This window comes from Macaca mulatta, chromosome 11 (genome assembly GCF_049350105.2).
Source record: "Macaca mulatta isolate MMU2019108-1 chromosome 11, T2T-MMU8v2.0, whole genome shotgun sequence".
Classification (NCBI taxonomy): Eukaryota; Metazoa; Chordata; class Mammalia; order Primates; family Cercopithecidae; genus Macaca; species Macaca mulatta.
This window is the reverse complement of record NC_133416.1, coordinates 72880900-72891349: the sequence shown is the minus strand read 5'-3', so window position 1 is coordinate 72891349 and position 10450 is coordinate 72880900.

The window sequence follows — 10450 nt, the reverse complement described above, 5'->3', positions numbered from 1 at the left end:
CTCTGTAGTGTCAAACACTGGATGTTTGCCCAGACAAGATACCAAGATCTAAAAAGCATGCGACTTTCCTGGCATTGCTTTGTTTTCTAATTAGGATCAGCCATAAAGTTTCTGATAAGTAAATAGATATTAGTCTCAGTTGGTCCTTTCTATTCCTTTCCAAAATTATCTTGATCATTAATTTCACTTTCCAAATTACTATGCTTATTTGTGTTGCATGATGGGAACTGAAAGATTTTGGAATGCATTCCTCAAAAAAGAGTCGGTTTAAATACCAATTTGTATGATTATGTCACTTGGGAATTTTCTGATTTGAAAAATCTGGGATAATTTTAAAAAAAAATCCTAAGTAGCAACCTGCTACAAAAGATGTAAGTCAACTTCCATTCACAAACAGGAGATCACAACAAATTTAGTGGCTACCTCCTAATCATAACAAACCTGGTGGCGCTGGAGAGAAAAAGGAATTTATGATGGCAAGTCTGTTAAGCTAACCAGTAAGCACATACACATAATATTATGTTTGCGGGTGGGTGGAGGCTGCAGGGCATTAATATTCGTTGGGTGTCCAGCCTGGCGTTTGTGCTTCAGCTTTTGGGTTTCGTGCTCCAACTCCCGCAGAGTCACAGACAGCAATCTGCCCCTTTCCCCACCCGGTCTCAGTTCAGGCGGAGGTACAAGAAACGCCACGCACGAGTCCTCACACCGGCGGGCGCAGAGCGGGGCGCCAGGGGCTGCCCGCGGGGTGCACCTCCCCTCCACTACGTCCTCGTTGCGGCAGGGATCGGGGCGCGCCGGGGGAGCCGCCCTTCGCCCCCGAGGCCTGGGCGCGCAGGAGGTGTAGGACTCTGGGATTTTTGGGCCAAAACTCCGGCTCGGGGTCCCCGCCGCCTGGGGCGCGAAAGTTGCCCCTTGGAGAAACAAACGGTTCCGTCCCCAGGGCGGCGCAGCGAGCGCGCGGACAGGTCCTCGGGCAGCAGGGGGACGGGTGCAGACGACCGGGGACTGAGAGAGGGGGAGTGCTGGACCGCTCCACTAAGGTGCCTCATGCCGAGGCCACCAAGACGGTCCCGGAGATGGCGTCGGCTCCTGAGTCTGCGGCGCCAAAGTGCTCCAGGTGGGGCGGAGCGAAGGGGGTTTAAATTTCTCCCTCCTCGCAAACGTCCCCTTGCCTCGGTCGGAACGTATTGCGCCCAGACACCTCTCGAGGCAGGCAGATTGTACTTTCCCAGATTGGAGGGAAATCTAGAGCTGGTATTTACAGTTTTTGTAAAAGAAAAAAAAAAAGTGTTTTGAGGAGAAGAGGTGAAGGGTAGGAGAGGAGAAGTGTTAAAATTTCTACCAAACCACGAGAAACCTCACTAGTTTTAAATTCGTGGCAGTTTGTTGGCTTTCTCCAAATGTCCTCAGATTAGCCTGACAGCTCCTCACCTAAAAATATCGAGTAAAAGCCCCCAAACCAGGAGCAGTTAAACGGTGTCACTGAATTCAATCTCAGAGCGATTATGGAGTTAATTCACATAATAAGCAAATCACAGAGTTGACAGATTATTATATGAACACGGACAAATTGTTACATAAAATATTTTGATACTGATTGTTTTATTAGTAATGTTAAGCCCCTTTATGGCTGTTTCTTTTTCCCGGGACTGACATGTTATACAATGCTCACTGCTAAATAAATAAACCAAAATGGTGTGAACTAATTGTCTCCCTTATTTAACTGTACCTTTTCATTAACATTATTCACATGATTATTGATAATTCCATTGGCTATTTACAAGGGCAAAGTTTTTCTGTTGCAATTGTTACCCACAGAGAAAAATATGTTAACATAAAGTGGACTTGAATAACATCCAGATTTGAAAACTGATACTATTGATGTTTAAAAATATGTTAAGAGTTGTTCTATCCCTAGACTATTAGAAAATTTAAACTGCACGTGCCCCAACTAATTAAAAACAATTTAAATTATTATTAATTATTAAAGAGAAAATACAAGGGATATAATAATTAGCCAAAACTTACTAATTTAAGTGTTGCCAAATGTAGTCAAAATTTACAAAAATACATTTTATTTAGCAAAGAAAAGATAAATATAATTTATTGTAATTTATTTTTTATTTTATCAAAAAGGTATGGTACATTTTTCTTAATTTTATGTAATTAAGCTTTCTAATTTTAATAGAGCCATGTGCATACACAATCAAAATGATTAATAGGTATTTTGTTGATAAAAGGAAAAACAGAAACTCAATCTTTTATATTTCCACTAAAGCTTCCTAGACAAGAAAATATTTTAGCTAATGAAAAATCTTGAATACCTTAAGTGGGGCATTATAGATCACAGCAGAAATAGGTGAAAGGTGATTTAATTTAATTTAATTTAGCTGGTTTTATCCCTTCTCCCGGAAACTGGAATCTTATCTATAGGGTGAGGTGCACTGAGAGGACAGGTGGAGAATTGGGAAAGAAAAAGGAAGAAACTGAAAGAATTTCAGTTTATAAAGAACAACATAAGTACATTGATAAATCAGATATTTTTTCCTATAAAAAATAAAGTACAATAGTAAAACTCATTAAAATTTCCTACAACGCAGAGGAAGTCTTTAAGCAGTACTATCTATACCACCATACCATTCTCTTTCTGAGTGCCAATTTAACTAAAATTATGTCTTCTAGTAAGAGAAGTAAGAAAATTCAGAAAGATCACCAAATAAGTGGTGTTTTGCGGGAGGGCACGTGTAGTATTAATAGCACTGAAGATACTAACTACGGCACAGATTTTTTTTTTTCTTTTTTCTTTCTTTTTTTTTTTAAGACGGAGTCTCACACTGTTGCCTGAAATGGAGTGCAATGGCTCGATCTCGGCTCACAGCAACCTCCGCCTCCCGGGTTCAAGCGATTCTCCTGCCTCCACCTCCCGGGTAGCTGGGATTACAGGTGCCTGCCGCCATGCCTGGCTAAGTTTTTGTATTTTCAGTAGAGACAGGGTTTCACTATGTGGGTCAAGCTGGTCTGGAACTCCTGACCTTGTGATCTGGCCGCCTCGGCCTCTGAAAGTGCTGGAATTACAGGCATGAGCCACTGTGCCCGGCCTCAATATGAGAATTTGAGGTATTTCAGAGAAGAGCATCACCAGGATTTGAAATTTAAGTTACATCAATTGAAAATATGAAAGGATTTAAGATTATGACCCGTAAAGAAAAGATTCAAGTTACTAGCAATCATATTCAGTTATTTAAGGGTTATCCTTAGAGCCCTGGAGTTGGGACATGCTAAAAGATTTAATAAGAAGAAAGAAGACTTTAATAGCATTGGGAGAAACTGACATTAGAACCTGAAGACTTTCTTGATTATAAAGTTATTGAATTGTAACAAGTCACTAAACAAAGCATTCTTACAAAACTGTACCTCAAGTACTTGCTTAATTTACCTTAATGTTTAGAATATTCTATACCAACTATCCAAGAAAACTGGATCTGAGGTCCTTCTGGGTGTTTATCATGGAGTTCTACATGGAAATAAAAAATATGCAGTTGTATTCCATTAAGATATTATTTTTAGTAGTAGATTCTTTTTTGGTTTGTTTGTTTTTCTTCTGTATTTTTACAATTTATCTGAGGTTTAAAAAAATAGCCATCTACTAGCTTGGACTGATGACATAAACTCTCTGAACCTCATTTTTTTCAATGGTTATAATAATTTCTGCATCATAAGTTGGCTTGATGATCAAATATGATAATGAAAGTAATGTTTTGAAAGAGATAATTGCTATTAAAATAAGCCCCCTACAAGTTTATATTATATTATGGATTTCTATAGTTTTATTGCTGTATTGAGTTGCCTTTTCCCAAAGTGGCTAAAAGATGAAGAGCATGCTTGCTTTTTATTGTTAGTTTTTTTTACTTGTACAATCGACTCTTGAACAACCCAGGTTTGAACTGCTCATGTCCACTTATACACATACTTTTTGCAGTGAAAGTTATACCACATATGCCTGCCTCTCCTGCCTTCCCTTCCACCTCCTTTACCTTTTCTCCTTCTGCCACCCCTGTGACAGCAAGACCAATCTCTCCTTTTCTTCCTCCCATTTAACCTACTCAATGTGAGGACAGTGAGGATGAAGACTTTTTGATGATCCACTTCCACTCAATGAACAAGTGAATATATTTTCTCTTCCTTATGATTTTCTTAATAACATTCTATTTTTCTCTAGGTTACTTCCTTGTAAGAATACAGTATATAACACATATAATATGCAAAATATGTGTTAATCAACTATTTGTTATTGGTAAGGTGTCATTAGTAGGCTATTAGTAGTTAAGATTTGGGAAATCACAAGTTATATTTAAATTTTCACTTGTGCAGGGTTGGTACCCCTAACCCCCTGAGTTGTCAAAAAGACAACTGTAATTTAAATTATTTTTTCTTTTGATAAGTTGAATGAATACACTAGTGAAACTTAACATTATTTAGCATGCCTTAAGGAACTAATTCACCATTAGAAGTGAACATAAGTATTCATACTGGAGGGTTTCAGGGACCCAGCCCGAACTCAGTGAGTCATAAATTCTAAGGGTGGAATCCAGGAATTGTAGTTTTTAAAAGCTCCACAAACAAAATGCATGTCCCCAAATGTGAGAATTCCTGACCCAAGAGTTACATTTATTGCCTTCCTTCTGTGGCCAGATTTGCCAGTCATGTCTGCATATTTAGACCTCAGGATGATTTTAGCTAATGATTGTTGTATTATCCCGTTCTCACATTGCTATAAAGAAATACCTGAGACTGGGTAATTTATAAAGAAAAGAAATTTAATTGGCTCACTGTTGCACAGGCTGTATAGGAAGCATGGCTGGGGAGGCCTCAGGAAACTTACAATCATGGCAGAAGGCAAATGGGAAGCAAGCATATCTTCACATGGTCAGTGGGAGAGAGAGAGTGAAGAGGGAAGTGCTACACACTTTTAAGCAACCAAGTCTCGTGAGAACTTATTATCACGAGAACAGCAAGGGGGAAATCCGCCTCCATGACCCAATCACCTCCCACCAAGTCCCTCCCCCAACATTGGGGATTAAAATTCAACATGAAATTTGGGTGGGGACAGAGAGCCAGGCATATCAATTGTCATCTTCACTCCCCAGCTTTCAGGGAGACTTCAGGAAGTTAACGTCCTTTGCCAACTTGTGAGCTAGCTACACCTCCAAACTCAAAAGCGCTGATAGATTTTTGGGTCTTCTAGAGATTGCAGAGCCTAAACTTTAGGATGACCTTGGAATTTATCATCTATTTCTGATTGATAGATGTGCTAATTATGCTAGAATAAGAATTGTGCTGGGATAATGGGTGCAAATTATGTCTGCTTGGAACAAACAAGGAGATATGGTCAGCCTGCTGAATTTAGAACATGCTTTCTGGAATCATTCTGGAAGCATCAGAAAGATCTTAACAAAACCTCCATAACTGAGGAGATATACTCAATCTCCTTGGGTCCCCCAGATTTTGACTCATAGTTGAAAAAGAGGCCTTAGGATGATTTGGAAGGAGGATCCAGGGTGGTCCCAAAATTCAGACTGCTAGTCCTAGGAAGAAGAAAAGTATCTTCCCTGAGGACCCCCCTTTCACCATCCTGTTAAGCCCCACATTTTCAAACAAGCAAAAAGTGTCATAAGGCAAAGTGCCCCAGGGCACCTGAGCTTTTTATTTTTTTTTAATTTTTGAATTTTTGTGGGTATATAATAGGTGTATATATTTATAGAGTATGTGAGATATTTTGATACAGGCATATAATGCTTAATAATCACATCAGGGTAAATGGGGTGTCCATCACACCTGTTTTAAATTCACAGCTGGCTTTTGGATATAGCCCCAAAGCACAGAGCCCCTCTGGTTTGATGGTGAACCGCAGCTTCTATTTTTTGCTTTGTTGACTACTTTTCTCCTTTCTCAACACTCCTCTGAAAAATCTCAACTGTTTTACAGGCCTGATATAATTAATCTTCCCAGATTCTTCCACTTTTTCCATGCCTTTGTAGTATAGCATTGCCTTAACCTCTTGTTTCCAGTCCTTCCTATCTGTTGAACTTTCCATCTCTTTACTGTCCTCTTTTCCACATTATTCTTTCTATCTGGATGCCATGACAGGAAGTTTGACTAGAGGAAGGCCAAAATTAACGTATGAGGACCATATTGAAAGATGAAGAGATAAATATGGCTGGCAGGAAAGGAAAGTGATGGTTGAAAACTCTTATCTAGTTTAAAACATCTTTTGGAAATAGGTATAATCCATAGTTTCAGATAAAAAAGCAGAGGAACAACATTTGAATCTCAGTGTTATTTTTGAAAATATAAGGACTTGTGGTGTGTGTTTGTCACACCACACACTTTATCTTTCCTAAATCCTGAGAGCAACCAAGAGATTGTGAATAGGCAAAATCCATCCAAACATTTATTTTTGATCATTTAGTATCAGCAACAGAGACAAGAATGAAACACAAAGCCTATGAGAACAATGTCTTAGAATTTACTTAAGAACCAAATACCAAGAGGGAGAATGTTCAATGTTCTCTTACATTTCATCTTTATGAAATTTGTTGTTTAAGTTGTTCTACTACAACTGTCTTAACCTTTTCATACGTATATATTTTCATTCCCTGCTGCAGTTCACTGTCTTACAAGGTAAACACATTATTGCTTCTCTCTTTCATAAACCATGAACTTCCTCTCCATTTCTACAGATGAGAAAACTAAACTTCCTTTATTTGTAATTCATTTCTGAACTCTCACTAAAGCATGAACCCCTGTACATTATCACAACGCTAAACTCCTTGCAAATTACTTCCCTCCTTTTGCCTAAAAAAAATAAATGAAAAGAGTCTTAGACAAGTAAGGTTAGCATTTCCAGAGGAGTGGCATGAACATTTCAAATAATAAAACTTGAAGGCAGGAAATGTCATGCCACCGTGGATATCTCTGACTATATAAAACATTTGCCATTTTTTCAAGCTTTTTCATAAACTTAGCTGAGTTAGGGGCAAATTCTTGCCCTTTTTTAGGTAAAAGGGAATGATCACACTAAAACCATAAAAGATTCCATAGTTTGAGTTTTCCTTTTCAGGATTATTGAAGTTTGAAATAATGAATTCCAAAATTAAGGGTGCAAATTCTTGGAAAACCAAACCAAACTAAAAATAATGGAAACAAAGAAGAGGTTTATCACACACTACAGCAAATCAGTTCTTAATTTTTGCAATTTCACTCCCCTGAACTTTATGATTTTACCTAAATTATATATCTAGTAAAAGTAAAATTATTCATCTGAGAAAGAATTGCATAAAATGTGACTATTTTACTGAACTAAATGTGGATGTTCAAAGTTTGAGCAGATCTTTTACTAAATTGATTAATATTTTGAAACTCTATGACTATGAAAGCTTTTCTAGGAAAAAGTTTATATAGTAAAATATTTAATAAAAACAAACAAATAAACAAAACCTCCAACCTTTGGAATTACCAAGAAAAAGATATTCAAGATATTGGCATATCCCGTAAAACACACCTGGGAATTTAATAATGTTTTACTTCTTAGCTTATTAGCTCCACTTAAATTAACAGTGATTGAAATATACTCTACCCTTTTCTTCAATAAACTTTTCATTCATTCACAAATACAATGGGCCTCTCCCTGGAATTAGACCTTTCATTTTTTGAAAAGCCTGCTTGACCTGTAAGAGTTTTCAATTAATCAAAACAACAAAACAAAATGTGAAATACGCACCAAGGAGCTGAGGCTCCTTTAGCATTCCCTTAGAATAAACATTGTCGCTTATCACAGACTGTCCTACAAATCCCTGGAATTCTTCATAAAGTGAACATTCCAAAATGTAATTGCCCTCTTAACCGACAGTTAACAAATCCCATTAAAACGTTAACTGGCTACCATACCAAAGAGAGAGAGAGAGAGAAAAATTGGAGTGAGAAGCATACGATTTGGAAGAAGTCAGACTGCTTTGCCTCTCTATCCCTTCTGTTTATAAGAAAGGAATAGTTGTTAATGAAGATCAGACCAAAACCAACATCTCGTTTGCAGGGTCGAACAACTCACGGGCCTTTAAATATTTAAAAAACAAAACAAGTTGCACAATCAATGTTATGCTTTAAGTAATCTACTTAAATAATCTCAGAGCTGTTTCAGATTTCATTCCTAGAAATAAAATTAAATCCAGAAACATAAATTTTCATCAGACAGCTTGATATGTTTGTAACATATATATACACTAACAAACAACAAGCACATATACAGATGTCTTACTTTCAATGTTTTAAGATTATGTGCACCTGAATGATTAAACTAGAAGAAGTGTAACACGTCTGTTTTAATAGAATATGAAATAAAATCTTTATATATACTTCAAGCATTTGGGAATACTGGTATAGAAATTAATAAATAAAAGCTTAAATCTCCTCAAACATCAGTGAGTCATCATTTTAAAGGTGCTACATACTTTCCATGGAGAGTTAATATGGTAGACAAGAAGCCTCCCTTAGACCATGGAAGTTGCAGTAGAATGAAAATAGAGCAAGGTGAGTGAGAAAGCCATGCTTGGCTCTTTTAACCACATTATTTATCACAATAATGAAATTCTATCAAAAGCAGTGGTCAGGACGATGTATTACATGGCCAAATCATGAAGCATCCTTACCATCAGTACCCAAAGACCTCACGATTCTGGTCACCTCACAGATCAGCTTAACGTTTGTCCTACTTGGTTATTAATGCCTCTGCACTACAGCAACAATGTTTACAGCATAGCGATGCTCCTTTGCTCTAGATGTACTGTCAGCATGCTTGTCATTTGAGCAATATTTTTTAACTCATGAAGTTGACATCTTTGCTCAGTTTAGGTTTGTGGGCTGAGCCACAGGACCTTTCTTCCGGATGACCGAACACCATGCCTGTGGCTGGCCACATATGTATTTTAATCATTGAGTTCAAAAAAAGCTGGGAGAATACAGACGGCTTGAGACCCAGGACCAGATGTGCTTCCTTACTCTGAAATCTCTGCTGCAGTCCTTCTCCCTTGACCTTCAATATTAATCTTCATGCAGTCTAACTTAGCTGTTTCAGAGATGCAAGTTTAAGAGTACAAAGGTGTCTTTTTCTTTTACCTTGTGCCCATCCACCTTTTCACCAAGGACCGACAGAGACGACTTCCTACAGTGAAAGGGAGTTCAAAGTGCAAATTGCTTTCAGTGAGCTAGCATTTCTTTCTTTCTTTCTTCTCTTTCTTTCTTTCTTCTCTTTCTTTCTTTCTTCTCTTTCTTTCTTCTCTTTCTTTCTTCTCTTTCTCTTTCTTTCTTTCTTCTCTTTCTTTCTTTCCTTTCTTCCTTCCTTCCTTTCTTTCTTTCTTTTCTTTCTTTCTTTCTTTCTTTCTTTCTTTCTTTCTTTCTTTCTTTCTTTCTTTCTTTCTTTCTTTCTTTCTTTCTTTCTTTCTTTCTCTTTCTTTTTCTTTCTTTCCCTTCCTTCCTTTCTTCCTTCCTTCCTTTCTTCCTTCCTTCCTTCCTTCCTTCCTTCCTTCCTCCTTCCTTCCTCCTTCTTTCCTTTTTTTTTTTTTTGACAGGGTCTCACTCTGTCGCCCAGGCTGGAGTGTACACTGCAAATGCAGCTCACTGTAGCTTCGACCTCCTGGGCTCAAGAGATCCTCCTGCCTCAGCTTCCCAAGTAGCTGAGGCATGACTACAGGCATGCGCCACCATGCCTGGCTAATATTTAAAAGGTTTCTTTGCAGAGGCCGGATGTGTTGGCTCATGCCTGTAATCCCAGCACTTTGGGATGCAGAGGTGGGTGGATCTCTTGAGCTCAGGAGTTCGAGACTAGCCTTAGCAACGTGGTGAAACCCTGTCTCTGTCAAAAATACAAAAAGTTCACCAGGCTTGGTGGTGTGTGAATGTGGTCCCAGCTACTCGGGAGGCTGAGGTGGAAGGATCGCTTGAGCCTGAGAAACAGAGGTTGCAGTGAGCCAAGATTGTGCCACTGCATTCCAGACTAGGGGACAGAATGAGACCCAGTTTCAAAAGAAATTTTTTTTCTTTGCAGAGATGGGGTCTCCACCCTGTTGCTCAGGCTTAGTATTTTAATTCACACTACAGTATAAATAACCCTTTCAGTGCCTGAAACGTTAATAGGTAGAATTTGTGCAGGCATTGTAAGAAGCACTTCATAATTACCTCACTCACTAACCATCCCCAATAAACTCTAACTATCCCCATTATGTAACTAGGGACAATAATGTTTAGGGGAGGTTAAGTAACTTGTCCAAGGTTGATATAGGATAGATCCCAGCCTCACTCATATGCTTATGATTCTCTATTTTACCACCTCTTTTACTGTTTCCCTAAATGCTACCATCTCTTGCCTCATCCTCTATCCTGTGAGAATCATCTATGG